Source organism: Aquila chrysaetos, chromosome Z (assembly GCF_900496995.4).
Source record: "Aquila chrysaetos chrysaetos chromosome Z, bAquChr1.4, whole genome shotgun sequence".
NCBI lineage: Eukaryota > Metazoa > Chordata > Aves > Accipitriformes > Accipitridae > Aquila > Aquila chrysaetos.
The window spans coordinates 59,422,626-59,436,800 of NC_044030.1; the positions used below are offsets into that span (position 1 = coordinate 59,422,626).

Genomic DNA, 14,175 nt, shown 5'->3' on the forward strand with positions numbered 1-14,175 from the left:
GAATAATCTTAAAAACATAAGAGGCCTCTTCTGGATTACTTATTAAACATTTAATACTCAAATTCTGCATTTTCTGTAGCTGCTTTCACTTCCTTTGGAATCCATTGTTTCTGTTATTAAATGTGGGATGGTTATTTTAATTATTATAACCTAAAGTATGATTTTGTTCGCCACTGTCCCAGCTGTACTTCTTTTAAAAAGCCTTGTTCTGTAACTGAGCTTTTTTTTTCCATTATTAAAACTCAGCTGTTTGTTTATTTTTTAAAAAATAGGTTAATAATCACAAACCATAAATCATGCCAACTTCACCACTCTGATTATGATTCAGCTTTTCCTCTTAGCATCACCCAATCTGTCTTCCTGAAGTTCTCATTTCCTAAGTCATGTTTTCTGCTCCAGAAAGTTAGCAATGGTAATGTGTTCAGCAATGACTTACTTCTTTCTTCATTGGGGTTAAATGAAGCAGTCCATTTTTACAACAATTGCTGATTCTCCCCTCCAGATGTCCCCTCCTGCTTTGTAATTAGATAAACTCCTTATGTAATATCCACAGCCTTCCCTTCCACTTCCCACTACTGTCATTGGTAAGTTATATGAATAGCCATCACTAATACAGAAATATTAAAGCTGTCCCAGTGTTAGTACTGATAAGACATTGCATCCAGGCAAAATGCACCAATACAACTTGGGAAGGAAGGGGAAAATCAAAACAAAACAAAACAAAACACAACAACCCAAGCTCAAAACCTGTTTTACTTTCCACTTGTGTTGCACTCTATTCCTCTGGAGCCTTACAGGACCGTGGATTTTGACAGAGGACCAAAGTCCAAACAGACACAACTTTTCAGCCCCTGGCTAAGTACCTGACCTCATTCTTGAATGCAAGTTTCTCCTCCACCCGCCAGAATCCCTCAGCCTCTGTGTACAAGTCCCTCCTTGCTTCTGAGCAGTTCCTAGATTTACAACACACACTAAGTACTCGAGTATGTGAGGACAGGAGGAGTGTCGCAGTCTGTGATCTACTATCTCTGCAGCTGACATCTCTCCGAATTCTCACCAGTCTATTCCCATGTACAGGCCAAACGCTGCTGCAGCTTTTCTCCTGCTGAAATCCCATTTCCATGTTCTGAGTCACTTGATAACAAACAGTAGGCTGGATGTGCACTTCTAGTGAGAAGACAGAATAAATTTAGTTTTATTTAAGGTCTAAAATGCAGAAGATGATTGCTCGATTTAAGAATTGGATCTTCTACATCTAGGACAAGAAACTCAGCCTCAGACGAACACACTGTTAATTTGGCATAACTTCTCTAGGTAATATAGAGCAAACACTACATTCACAGGAGACAGAATAAGGAAATTACATGAAAAAACAAATCTAGGCTCCAGTGTGTTCCCTTTAGATTAAGGGGGAGAAGACATATTTGACACAACTTTCCCATAAAGTTGAAAATAAAAAAAAAAAATAGTCAAGGTGATGGGCCATTACAGCTATTCTCTTAGTGTTTTGCAAGATATTTGAGGAGACCCTCAAACTTCTTAAAACTGTTGTATCTTTATTACTGTGGGAGATCATGCAGGATATATTCCCTTGCAAGAAATGCTCCACCGTCTATGTAGCTATGAGCTAGAACTTGGCATTACTGCACTCAGTGCTGACTGAGCGTGGGGAGCACAGTTCACCCAAGCAATCTGCCTTTGCTTCCAGGCAACAACAAGTTTCCTAGAGGGAAAGGTGGGGAACCTCTACCCCCATTTCCCTGAGCTATGACCTCTCCATATTGCTCAAGGTGGCAGCACTTTTGCCAGCTGATCCCCAAGAGACAACACAAAAACACACATTAGAATTCAGAGGTTTTTAGCAAACAACATCTTCTAGCCTTTCCTCCAAGGAATCATCCAGCTTAAAACAGTCCTACAATAACCTGGTTTTGGTCAAAAAGAGTAAAACCATAATTTGTGTTTCAGGAAGCAGTTCATCTCCTGTGTAGGCAGCAACAGCGCAGTCTCCTGCTTTTCATGCTACCCGTGGTTAGGAAAAACCAACAGTTGTCACAAGTTGCAAAGAAGCTTTCAAAAATGTTGCATCTAATAGTGGTAACTGTTACCTTGACACCAGTTTATAAGCAAAAATTGAGCTTTACCCTTAAAGAGTCATTCCCAGCCCAGGGGAACATTGACTCAGCTATGCCTCCTATCCAGGTGATTGGTAAAGGTAAGTGTGTGCTTGTACCAACACACAGCAGGAGCAGTAGTATCCAGAAGGCATGTTCACTATTTCAACTACTCGCAGCAGTCTACAAGCCATTATTTTAGCATCTGGAGCAAATCTTAAGACCTTGTTCCTATGTCCAGCAGCACCAGTAGCCTGCTATGTCCTCTTCACAGAAGCTGTAAAGCATTCACAGCACACTGTGCCATATACAACACAGTCTGAACACAAGACAGATTTCTACATCAACCCTGCAAAAGTTAACTGGTAACATTTGGAGTTTCCGACTACTACATTCGAACCCCCGTGATCTCTTCTATTGTTTATTTCTGGAATTAAGAAAACAGTAGAATATTTTTAAGAACTTGGTTAGTGTTCGTAGTGAACAACAATATCTGCCATCACCCATCTGTCCGGTCCAAAGATGGATTATCCAACTGCATTAAAATTCTTGTTAAGTCTCTTCTAGACACTCTCCTTTAGTTAAAAGATCTTCTATTCTCTTAGACTTTTTAAGGCATTCTGTACTTGCCTCTGTATATCTACCATGAATGTTTAGCAAAGCCTTCTTCACCTCTCTCCCAGCAAGGTAGGTTTTTTATTGTTATCACTGCCATTAGCTGTAGTTAAAGACACACATGAATTCTATGTTTACAATACATAAACAACCAGATCTAACCAGACATTTGCAAATAATGATTCAAATGAATGTTAGATCAATCAGGTACATCTTTCAGTGTTCTCCCCAGGCTTTACTGGCTCTACAGAGAATACTCTCAGCATCTTGTACGCACTCCACTGTCATCTCTCTAATCCAGCTATGGTAATTGTAGCAATTGGGTCAAGGTGAGGAATATGTTAAAAATAACGTGGGAGTATTTCTGTGGTGAATAAACTGGTGCCATCCTACCAGAATAAAGCACACTACACCGAGATTCAAGAGACCTCCTTGCTGTGGTCAAGATGTACTTTTAAATGAGAAACACACATGGCTGCAGGTAAGGACCATCTTGGAACTACGTACAGTTTGCTTACACCTTGACTTAGAGAGATATTGTTAGCATTGGAGTGATCTGCTGTCGGCCATATCTAATCTTGGAGACTCCCTTTGGCCTGCTGCTTTCCTGAGTTAAGAAATTCTGTGCTCTAATAATTTTGTACAGCAGCTGCTTTCCTCTAGAAGGGTCCTAAACTCTGCAGAAGCTGCCACACTTGCTGGCTGTGAGCAGATCATGGACAATTCACTTGTAGTGCTCCGAAGCGAGCTCAAAATTGGAGGTTGAAGCATAGAGGTTGTGGAAAGAAAGAAACATAAATGAAACACTCTCTGATGCAGTTGCCAAACAAAGAATCATAAATTATACCTCATCTTAAACTGCCTGGCTGGACTGCACAACAAAATATTGATGACAACCAAGTTACCATTACTTGACTGCATTTGTTGTTAATAATAATGTTCAAATAGTATGGGCAGGTGGTACTTCAAAAGGTCAACTTTTAGATTTTCTAGATGCTCATAAAGCAATAATCCTATGATTGAGATGCCTACACTAATTAAAACCAACCAGACTGGCTTAGGCTACAGCTTCACGATGAGCCAGTTGAACAGTTCAGTATTGCCAAAAAACATAGGCCATGCTCTCCATCTTCACCCACCACACCTTGTACCAGCTCTGGCATGCATCATATCTGTTTATGAGTCACCTTAACTCACCAACCAGACATATATCCAACCCAGAAAAAAAAAATAAAATATTTATGCTGAATTAAGCCAACTGAACCAGCTTGCAACAGGGTCTGGCAAACTCCAGGCACAGGAATTCCCAACCTAAGAGCAGAAAAATGAGACCTCCCCTTTTTGGCAGCAACACATCATCAACCCAGCTCAGCTGTTCACTAAACCACAGCCAGAGAGGGGAACTAAAAGGAGCTGGCTCCCATGACATAATGGAAGACTTCTCTTAATAGTGGCTATAAACCCTGAAGTCATAAACTGTAAGAGATTGATAAGAAAAGCTAATAAACACAGGGGGTAGGAAAGGCCATGTAGTTTAACTAAGGGTGACAGAAAGGAGTTTCTTCCGAAAAACAACAACAAAAATGTTTAACTTCCACCTTGTTACTGGACCCACACTGGCTAGAAATGCCACAATCAGTAAGAACACGAAACAGGGAGAAAGAAAAACGTTTGATAAATATTTTGCCACATTTCTTAAAGGATATCTAGATTATGTAGTCACATGATGAAAATACTTTGCAGTCCAACAGTATCTAAAGAGAGATGTTAACACATCATCTACTAAAGCTAAATATTTTTAAACCAGCAGATCAGATAAATGACACCCAAGAATTTAGGAAGTTGAATAAGCCATACTAAGGACCATTAATTTTTATTTCAGTGAATCTTAAAATGCTGGAAAGTATTGGAAGATTAGAAGAAAGCTAACACTGCACCATTACAAAAAAAAAAAAAAGGTGACAATCCAAATAACTGTAATATAGAACTTGGCAAGAAAATTAAAATAGGATTAAGATAATTAGTATCAGTCATGGATGTACTGATTAGAAGTCTTAAAACTAATTTAGGATTAGGTTGAAAATCTGGATCATAAGAGTAATACGGTCAAATGAAAAAAAGATTTATGTAAGATACCTGATTTAGCACTACACAACATTTTGGTTTATAGCTGCACCAATGCAAGAACATGATAGACTAAAACATGAGTCTTAAGACTTAACTAAACAGGGAATCAACTTTAAGCACATTTCTGGTTGATTCCTGCAGACTTCCTAATATTTAATATTTTTCCAGTTACCTGATGTTAAAAAAAACTGAAGTTTTGCAAATGACAAAAGACTGGAGGAGAAAAAAAAAAAAAGCTAGATCTCATGTATAAACAGTTTTTACCACTTAATCATCACACAAAATGGCAAGAAGAGGCTTTAAGGTCAAATAAATAAGGACAAAATAATATATCACTTGGGGATAACTAAGGCCTTTTCTGAACTGTTCTTAAAAGACATCCAGGGCTCGAACTGACAACAAATATGCAGATCTTCATAGGATCGCAGAAGAGCTGAGGCTAGAAGGGAACTCTGGAGATCACCTAGCCACTTGCCCTGCTCAAAGCAGGGACAAGACCTCAAGTCTTATCAAACTAATGAACTTTTCAGATATTAAAGTGTTCAAACTGAACAAAATGTTCAAAAAAGAGTGATTTCTGTGGAACCAATCATTCCCCCATTTACCAGTACAACCTTCCCCAGGCTATATTGGCTTTCTGGACCTTCCATTAGTTCAGGGAACATCTATTTCACTGTCACTCTTACCTTATTCTTTTCTTCCTTTTATTCACACCCACTTGATTGAAGCTCCATTCTCAGCATCTTCCTTTGAGTTTTTCTCCTAACGAAGAAACAAGTTCCACGCAGAAAGCTTGATTTTACTTTCTTGACCTCTATGGAATCTTAATATTATTCCATTTAACTTAATTACTTTAAAGCCAATATGGAGAGTATTTAAAAAAAAAAACCAGCCATGGGACTTGCAAAAATGAGTGGAACAGGACATCAGTGATTTGAGTCTATTTTATACTATCAAAGTCTAAGGAGTGACTTCAACACAGCTGATACGAACATAGGTAGAAAAATAGCACTCCATGTGTGGCAACAGCACTGTAAGGGAAAGGTGAACTGAACTTGGGTATGACTAACAGGGCTTATGCTAGATTCTTTAGCTACTTGATTTTAAAATAAAGACGGTGTAACTTTTTAAGACATGTGCTCTAATTGAAAGAGGAGGTGATACAGAAATGTTCCGTGGCCTGCACTTTACAAGCTGTACTAGAAAACTGCAGTGCTTTATAAGCTGTGAGTTTGAACAACAGTTCTTGGGAACCACCTTAAATGCAATTCCAATAAACAGTCCTTGCAGGTCTATAACTTCTTTCTTGAAGGACCAGAAAAGTAATACCTGTAGGTTTTTTTCTTTCTTTTTTTTTTTTTTTTTAACTTGTGGATCCATCAGAATGCAGTTCATCCTTATTCTGAAACTGAAGATGCATATCCTTTAAATATTACCCCAAAAAGAGAATTTGTAAGCTGACATAAACAGTATTAGAAAGCATCATCCTAAGTTTGGATCAATCACCTACACAACAGAAACACCTTATGCTCTATGCACACGAGTCTGCTTTAGATAAAATTAAGCAACAAAAAATGAAGAGAAGGAAATAGTATGTCAAAATTGCATTACTAAGGGAGACTAAAAAGTACTTTACTTACAGAATTCTTACTTTTCCTTCAGCTCTCTCTATATCTAATTAAAGGCATAATTAAACCTTCTCAGGGATATGCTCTACATGAAAGCGTGCCCAGTGTCATGAAGCCTTCATTTGATGTGTGGCCTGATGGTATCAGCAAGCAAACTGAACTTTAAATAAAGTGAGCTATATAGCCACAAAAATCAGCTAATCTTGCTCAATGAAACATAGTGAAATCTGAATTTCAGATTCAGATTTCAGGACTACAAAAGTCCCCCTCTCCATATACTAAGTAGGCTTGTTAAAAAGAAATTTCTGTTGTTTGAGAGCAAGCCACCTACATATATCATTTACTTCCTTAACTGCTTGGTTGGTTCATGAAGCACTGAATTCCATTCAAAAAGTGCTCTCACAAACTTCATAAATACGAACAGCTGGAAGCAAGAAGACCTCTGCAATCATAACCTGTACTGACATGCCTCCAACGTATTCTGTATGTTCTACTTAAAACTGTCTCTGAATACTCAGGATTAGACTAAAAAAGGAGTAGTCTGTTAAAGAACTGGAGAAAAACTTGTTCATAAGTCAAAAGACAGCATCTCCTTCAAGTCCCACTTGCACGCTATACATTTGGAGCATCTAAATCTTTTCTTTTAATTACTTGGCTATTGTGATCGCTAGGCACCTAAATGGCACCCACTTCAGCTACAAGGAGAGGGCATGGGGACACAATTTCAACAGCAACAACAACCTGATTACCTTGCCCAACCACAGTTCACTGTGGTTTATATTTTAAAATATATCCAGGTCCCAGTCTTCGAGACAAGTGAAACCAACTTCAAAGAGGATCTCCTCCTGTATGAGTGAAACTATCAAAACAAAGCTGAGTATCACCTAGAATGCTCAGAACATAGAAGTTGCCTAGAAAGTGAAAGAACTGATTAGACACTGAAATACTGAGAATCTAGACAGAAATGTACAGGCAACTATGGTAAAAGTAGTTAAAGCTGATGATCTAACAGCCTGTTAAATTCCGCCTAAAAAGAAATGAGATTTCACTACAAGTATTAAGAAAAAAACAAGACTGCTGAACTAATCACAATTCATTAAGACTTTTTTATTGCCCTCCCCCACGAAAAAATTTTCACACTCCGGGCAGTTTGTCCTTCCTCAAGTTGCAGTATCACAACATCAAATTAAATGCTTTAATTTTTTGTGTCCCATAGATGATTTAGTCTTACCTAAGAAATGCGTCAGATGGGCAGAAAGCCTCCAAAACATTATAAACAGTAAGTCCTGCATTTTTCATACAACACCACAAAATTTTACCTTTGCAAATGGTTTTCCAGCCAAAAAGCTGTACAGGTATATGTTACAGAGATAAATTTATCTAATCAAAAGGTTAATAATAATTTCAATGCTCTACTGACAGCAGAAGACACAAAGTACAGTATGACCAGCTATGCACCACCACTTGAACATTTGAATGCAAAAAGTACTTTCCAAAACTGTACTCAGAAGGTAATTTTGGTTAATAATAACCAAGGAAGATTAATTAAAGGAGTGCTCAAAATATTTATCAAGCCAGTAACATTTGGCACACGATCTGGTAAGGTTTTGCTCTATAACCTTAAAAGAGATACTATTTCCCATTCAACACACATCAACCCAAAAGGGCTAAGTATAGCATCCTTAGCTCTGGTATCACACACTAATGATACAGTGTGACCATCTCTCTCATGTAAATATTGATCCTTTTACTAAAATAGATGTAAAACGGCACATTTTGACCACTCAACTCAAGCACTTCTGGTAGTGCAAACCTCAAAATGGCAGATCTCGTTGTATACTTCCAAACAGATCCTGACCTGCAAATAACCTCCCAGCTGGGATGTGCCATCAGTCTGAGAAGTTAAAGGTTTCTCTTCTACTCAAACTCTGCTGTAACTTGGGCAAGCGCAAAAAGAGCACCTACAGCTCTGGAAAACTTCATGGGATGGGAGGACAAAAACACTGGATGCAGACCTCTGGCAAACGAAAATGCAAGACTCCCAGGTCACAAAAAGTAAGCAGTCTGACCTTGTAGCCTAGAAATGAACACTCAACCCTTGGAGTCATAGAATTGTTTAGGTTGGAAAAGACCTTTAAGATCCTCAAGTCCAACCATTAACCTAGCACTGCCAAGTCCACCGCTAAACCATGTCCCTAAGCACCACATCTACATGTCTTTTAAATACCTCCAGGGATGGTGACTCAACCAATTCCCCGGGCAGCCTGTTCCAATGCTTGACAACCCTTTCGGTGAAGAAATTTTTCCTAACACCCAAACTAAACCTCCCCTGGTGCAACTTCAGGCCATTTCCTCTTATCCTATCACTAGTTACTTGATAGAAGGGACCAACACCCACCTTGCTACAGCCTTGTGTCAAGTAGTTGTAGACAGTGATAAGGTCTCCCCTCAGCCTCCTTTTATCGAGGCTAAACAACCCCAGTTCCCTCAGCCACTCCTCATAAGACTTGTGCTCTAGACCCTTCACCAGCTTCATTGCCCTTCTTTGGGCACACTCCATCACCTCAGTGTCTTTCTTGTAGTGAGGGGTTGTAGTGACGGGTTTCTCCTGGAAAGGACTCACTGCAGTGAGTCCTTTTTCCTGGACTGGGGCCACTTACTCATTTACATTTAAAAGTTAATTGAACTTAATCAATGACACACCATCAACATGCATTTTCTCCTGGTTAAGTGTATACCCAAGCTACTGGCCCCGTGTTCCTTTTAAATAAGGGCACTGATAATTAAGTGTTAAACAGAAAATTACAGGTCTTTTAAGACTGCTTTAGAAATGTGCAGCTTACAGGGGTAAAGGTTTCCTCAAGTCAAGACTGAGTCTCTGTGTGCACTGGATGAGAAGAAATGGAAGAGCTTTACATCCCTCTTTGCTTCCTTCCTCAGCATGACCAAGCTGCCCTTCTTTGGGCTTCAACTCCTGACCATGAGCGCAGCCTTAAACCAGGGAAGGGGTGTCTGCTGCACACCCCTATACTGACAGGTGCACTGTAGGAGCACTCACAGGGCTTACCTTCATTTCCTGATCCCAGTGCCATCTCAGTGCAATGCAACAGGTTAAGGGTTACCAGCGCCACCAGCTGAAGTATCTGTCGTGCCTTTCCCTTAAAAATGAAATGCAAGTGTGATAAGCAAATCCAACAAATTAAGATGCAGATGTGAGATATGGCTCTACCTCTCCTGGCCAAAACAATGCTATTTGATTTTTATTAGGGTTAATGCATAACCTCTTTGAATTTTATTAATTTTTAATCACTTCTCTCTAAACATCTTAATTTCCTTTCAATACTTAAAGGGGTCTTATAAGAAAGATGGGGACTTTCTAGCAGGTCCAGTTGTGACAGGACAAAGGGTAATGGTTTTAAACTAAAAGAGGGTAGATTTAGACTAGATATAAGGAAGAAATTTTTTACAGTGAGGATGGTGAGACACTGAAACAAATTGCCCAGAAAGGTGGTAGAAGCTCCATCCCTGGAAACATTCAAGGTCAGGTTGGACGGGGCTCTGAGCAACCTGATATAGTTGAACATGTCCCTGCTCGTTGCATGGGGGTTGGACTAGATGACCATTAAAGGTCCCTTCCAACCCAAACCATTCTATGATTCTATGATTTACTAACAGAAATACTGACCAAGACTGTTGCATTCACACACTTTTTTAGAGGTACAGGGGGGAAGGGTGGGAAAGAAGACTTATGAAGAGGAGGCAGTGACTGCCAGCCAAGTCATGAACACTCCTGGCATGCCCAGGCCCTGAAGAGAGCAGTCATCTTGGTTTTGTAATTGGGTCTTTCTCAGTTCCTCCTGGAGGAGGGATCTTCACAGGTCACTAGGGTATGCTGCATGAGCACAATGCCACAGACCCAGGCAGCTGCTGTTCTGGGGTGAGGGTGTCAATGCCTAGTTCACCCTCCCTTCCAGTATAGCCAGCATGATACTCTTTTCTGTGGTTCTTTTGTAGCTATCTGGCAAACTGCAAAGAACTATTTCAGGGTTAATTAAGTTTCGTTCAAAAGCTTACTGAATGTTGGCAGCAATGCTTTTGTCATTTCTGAGCCTATGAATTGACAATTCTAATAAACAGTTTTATATCCTCATATTTCTAAGTATAGCTCTTTTGAGTCTACCAGAACTTAAATAAACCAAAACACACAGTTCTTAGCTATTCAGCTGAGCTTTGTGGTTTCTATGCACACCAAGTGCTTGCTATGAACTGGCTGTACAGAACTTAACGGGAGTTGGAGAACTGGGTCACTCTTGACTTCTGCCCCATCATCTCATTTGGTCCACACCATCACAGCAAGCAAGTTGGAATTCATAAAGTAAAATTTACTACATGTTACCTCCATGTGTTCCTCAGCAGCTCTTGCTTCAAAGTATACTAATAAAATGTCGGCTCTCACTGAAACAAAGCAAGTAGCACCAGCCTTGACTCAAGGATCTTGTACAATTGCAGAAAAACAGAACCAAAAAGCTTCCAAGTGCACTATGAATTATAAACACGAGATATCTCTCTAGTGGTTCCATTCTCATCAGGACAGTTTAGGACAGTCTGGATTCTCTCACTGTGTTTTCAAACATCTGAACAGTTCTGCAAATCATATTCAGTGTTTTGAACTGAAGCACAATCTCAGCACATCCAGTATTTCGCACATCTAATCTCAAAAGAGAAAAATTACTCTGACAGATAAGATTTTATTGACCAGTCTCATATTGCTCATAACAGATTACCATCTCTTCTGCACAGTGGAATTTTATTCTAGGAGTGACCAGCATTTAGTCTTACTTACTGCATTTGTGCTCTCGTTTCTAGAGACCATCGTCATTAGGCAAACAATCCAAACCACATGAATGGCTTTGACATTTATAAGCATGTTTGCTAATTAAAAAAAATAAAAAGAGGAATGCAAAGTTAGTAATTTTCATTTATATTTCATCAGATTATTGCTATAAGTAGTGGCTTCCATCAAAACAGCCTTGACTAATTCCCAACCAATAAATTATCAACAACTAGATTTCTCTGCTCATCATCCCAAATGGTAATCTTCTTGTCACTGTCTTCATAAGTGTTACTGACTGTGACCCCAGAAATAATTTCAAAAGCAACGACTTTCTGGTAGTTCTGGGTTCCCTGTCATACTCCAGGTGTGAATGCACTGTAGCTTTCCATAGCTCTAAGATTGCTTTCCATGCCAGTCCAAAATACTTTATTTTCTCTATTAGCATCAACATCCAAAAAACAGTCATACAACTATGTCCAAAATACTTTATTTTCTCTATTAGCATCAACATCCAAAAAACACTGTCATACAACTATGTCCAGACTTAACAGAAACAACTTCTCTCAATACTTTCCCATATGGAGAAAAACACTTTGGTTCCATTTTTGCCAAATATTACCACCTAGGTTCTGGAATTAAAATATGCATTACTCATAGTTAAACAGTCACTATCTTAAAAGTTTAAAAAAAAAAGTTAAAAAATAATTATTATCTTAAATCACAGGATATGGCTCAAGATTACAGTTTTATGACTGTAGTCATATGACAGGAATCAACATCCACTTAATCCACTGAAAACTCACACCAGGCTGAGTCAGAATCTCACGAACTGAAGAATGATATTCCTGAAATCCCTTCTTTCATCATTGGTGTCAAACCCTGAAGCCCAACACTACAAGAAACCTAAGTGATGGATGAAGGGGAAAAGCTGATGACAAACTTTGGAGAGAGGAATCATTCGCATGTAGATGTGGGCCAAAAAGCTTGTTAACTTTTGTCAAGACTGACCTTTTTTTTTAAAAAAAGACTAAAATTCTTAAGACATGTTAGGTTTGGTACAAGAAATATTTACATAATGGGAAAAAAAAATTTACATAACAGGAAAAGATAGAGAACATATATCACAGCAGTAGTCCAATCATTTAATGGTATCAGACAACTGAAGAAAGTTTAGCCTGACAAAATACTTCATACAGAAATGAGCACCACAGAAATGTTTCTCTTTTTTTAAATTATTAAAGCTCTATGTTAGAAGAACAACAGAACCAGAATCAGGTATTAGAAAACTGCCATATAAACATAGTTAAATCTCTTTGTGTCACTGTTGTCACACATCATAAAATAGTCTGATTATCTTTTGATGCTCTTTCACTCTTTGCAAGACTTCAGTTTCAGCTTGTGTTCATAACAAACAGTGCTGCTTTTGTTCTATTCAGTTTTTTTAATTCCCTGTTTTTTTCCTTCACTGAAATACTTCACTCTTCACAAAATACAGGAATCGTTACTTCCCAGTCTCTCCTTACTATGAGACTCTTCACAGCAGTACCCGAGTGTTTCACAACTGAAGCCCACCTTCCCGTCAGTGGTAGCTGAGTTGGGAAATAAAACAGTTGAGACAGCAAAGGGTCACTACCATCCAGGAATCTGTAACTCTGGAAAGCTTGAAGCCTTCTACCTCATCACAAGCTCCCTTCCTACACCCCACATGTATTTTCATACACTCTTTGGTTCTTCGTTCAATTCCAAGTTTTCCCTAGTTCTCTACCCAAATCCAGATCCCCTCCAAAAACATACATATCCCATTTTCCCCCAATCTCATTGTCAAATCAAACTATCTCCCTGTCAAGCAAGACTTTAATCCACTCCCTTTTCCTCCTGTCATCTATTGCCTGGGCATCACTCCACCTTTCACACCTGTTCTGGCTCCTCTCATTTTGACTCACATAAACCCAAATTGTTTCCCTCACACCTCACCAGATACCACGCTGCACCTAACCAGTGGGGCAGCTTTAGCCCTGTTGTCATTCAGGTCCTACCACTGCTGCACCCACTTTACAAGTGGCAGGCACATCCCGACCTTCCTCCCCCGGCTCCTTGTCTTCTTGCACTTCACGGCTCTCTCATCTCTGCTACCAAAGCCAGATTCTTCCTCCACACTGCCTGCACCCACCATGCAAGAGAGAAAGTACCTTCTCCCATTTCCAGTGGTTGAACCACCTCACCACTGAAGGAAATCAGTCACATCTAGGCTTGGCCAGTCTTCAATGCCTAGTAAGTTCCCAAGTGTGCCGAAGTAAGGCTAACCTTGGTAAGGCTAAAGTGACTACCACAAGAACAAGGGCTCCTGAAACGGGACATGCAGCGCAACCTCCCTGAGAGGGCTGCTCACCTGCCTCACCTCAAAGCCACCAGTATTTCAGGGGCACACTAGACCTCGGCCACGTACGCGCGCCTCCAGAGACGCCTGCAACGGCCCTGCCAAGCCAACTGCGCCCGCTCGCCAGCCCATCAGCTTGGAGATCTCCCAGCCGGGCGGCAAACACACCCGCACCGCCGCGGAGCCGGCTCACAACCAGCCGGGAGGATCTCCTCAGCCTGGCCTCCAGCGCCAGGGGCGGCCGGTTACCTCAGCGCCTCGAGGCGGGGTGACTAACAATGGCGTCGCCTCGCACCTCCTCCTCCTCCTCCTCACCCGCCAGGGCAGCTGGCAGGGCCCCCCCGCGGAGCCGACCGCCGGCAGAGCCCCCCGAAGCGTTCCGGGTCCGTGGGCAAGGGGGGACGGAGCCGCCCCCGCGGCGGCCGCCCCCTACCTGACGGCCGCGGTAGGGCGGGAAGCGCCCTGGCCGCAGCGGGGCGG

At 40.6% G+C, this 14,175-nt stretch overlaps 1 long non-coding RNA gene across 1 annotated transcript; it reads right to left on the bottom strand.

The window, feature by feature from the left end:
- Positions 1 to 11,789: 11,789 nt before the first annotated feature.
- LOC115337099 lies at positions 11,790 to 14,135 on the bottom strand. Its single transcript, XR_003922028.1, has 2 exons — positions 13,945 to 14,135; positions 11,790 to 12,907 (listed from the first exon to the last, which is right to left on the bottom strand). It is a non-coding gene; the product is annotated as an uncharacterized LOC115337099 (long non-coding RNA).
- Positions 14,136 to 14,175: the final 40 nt, after the last annotated feature.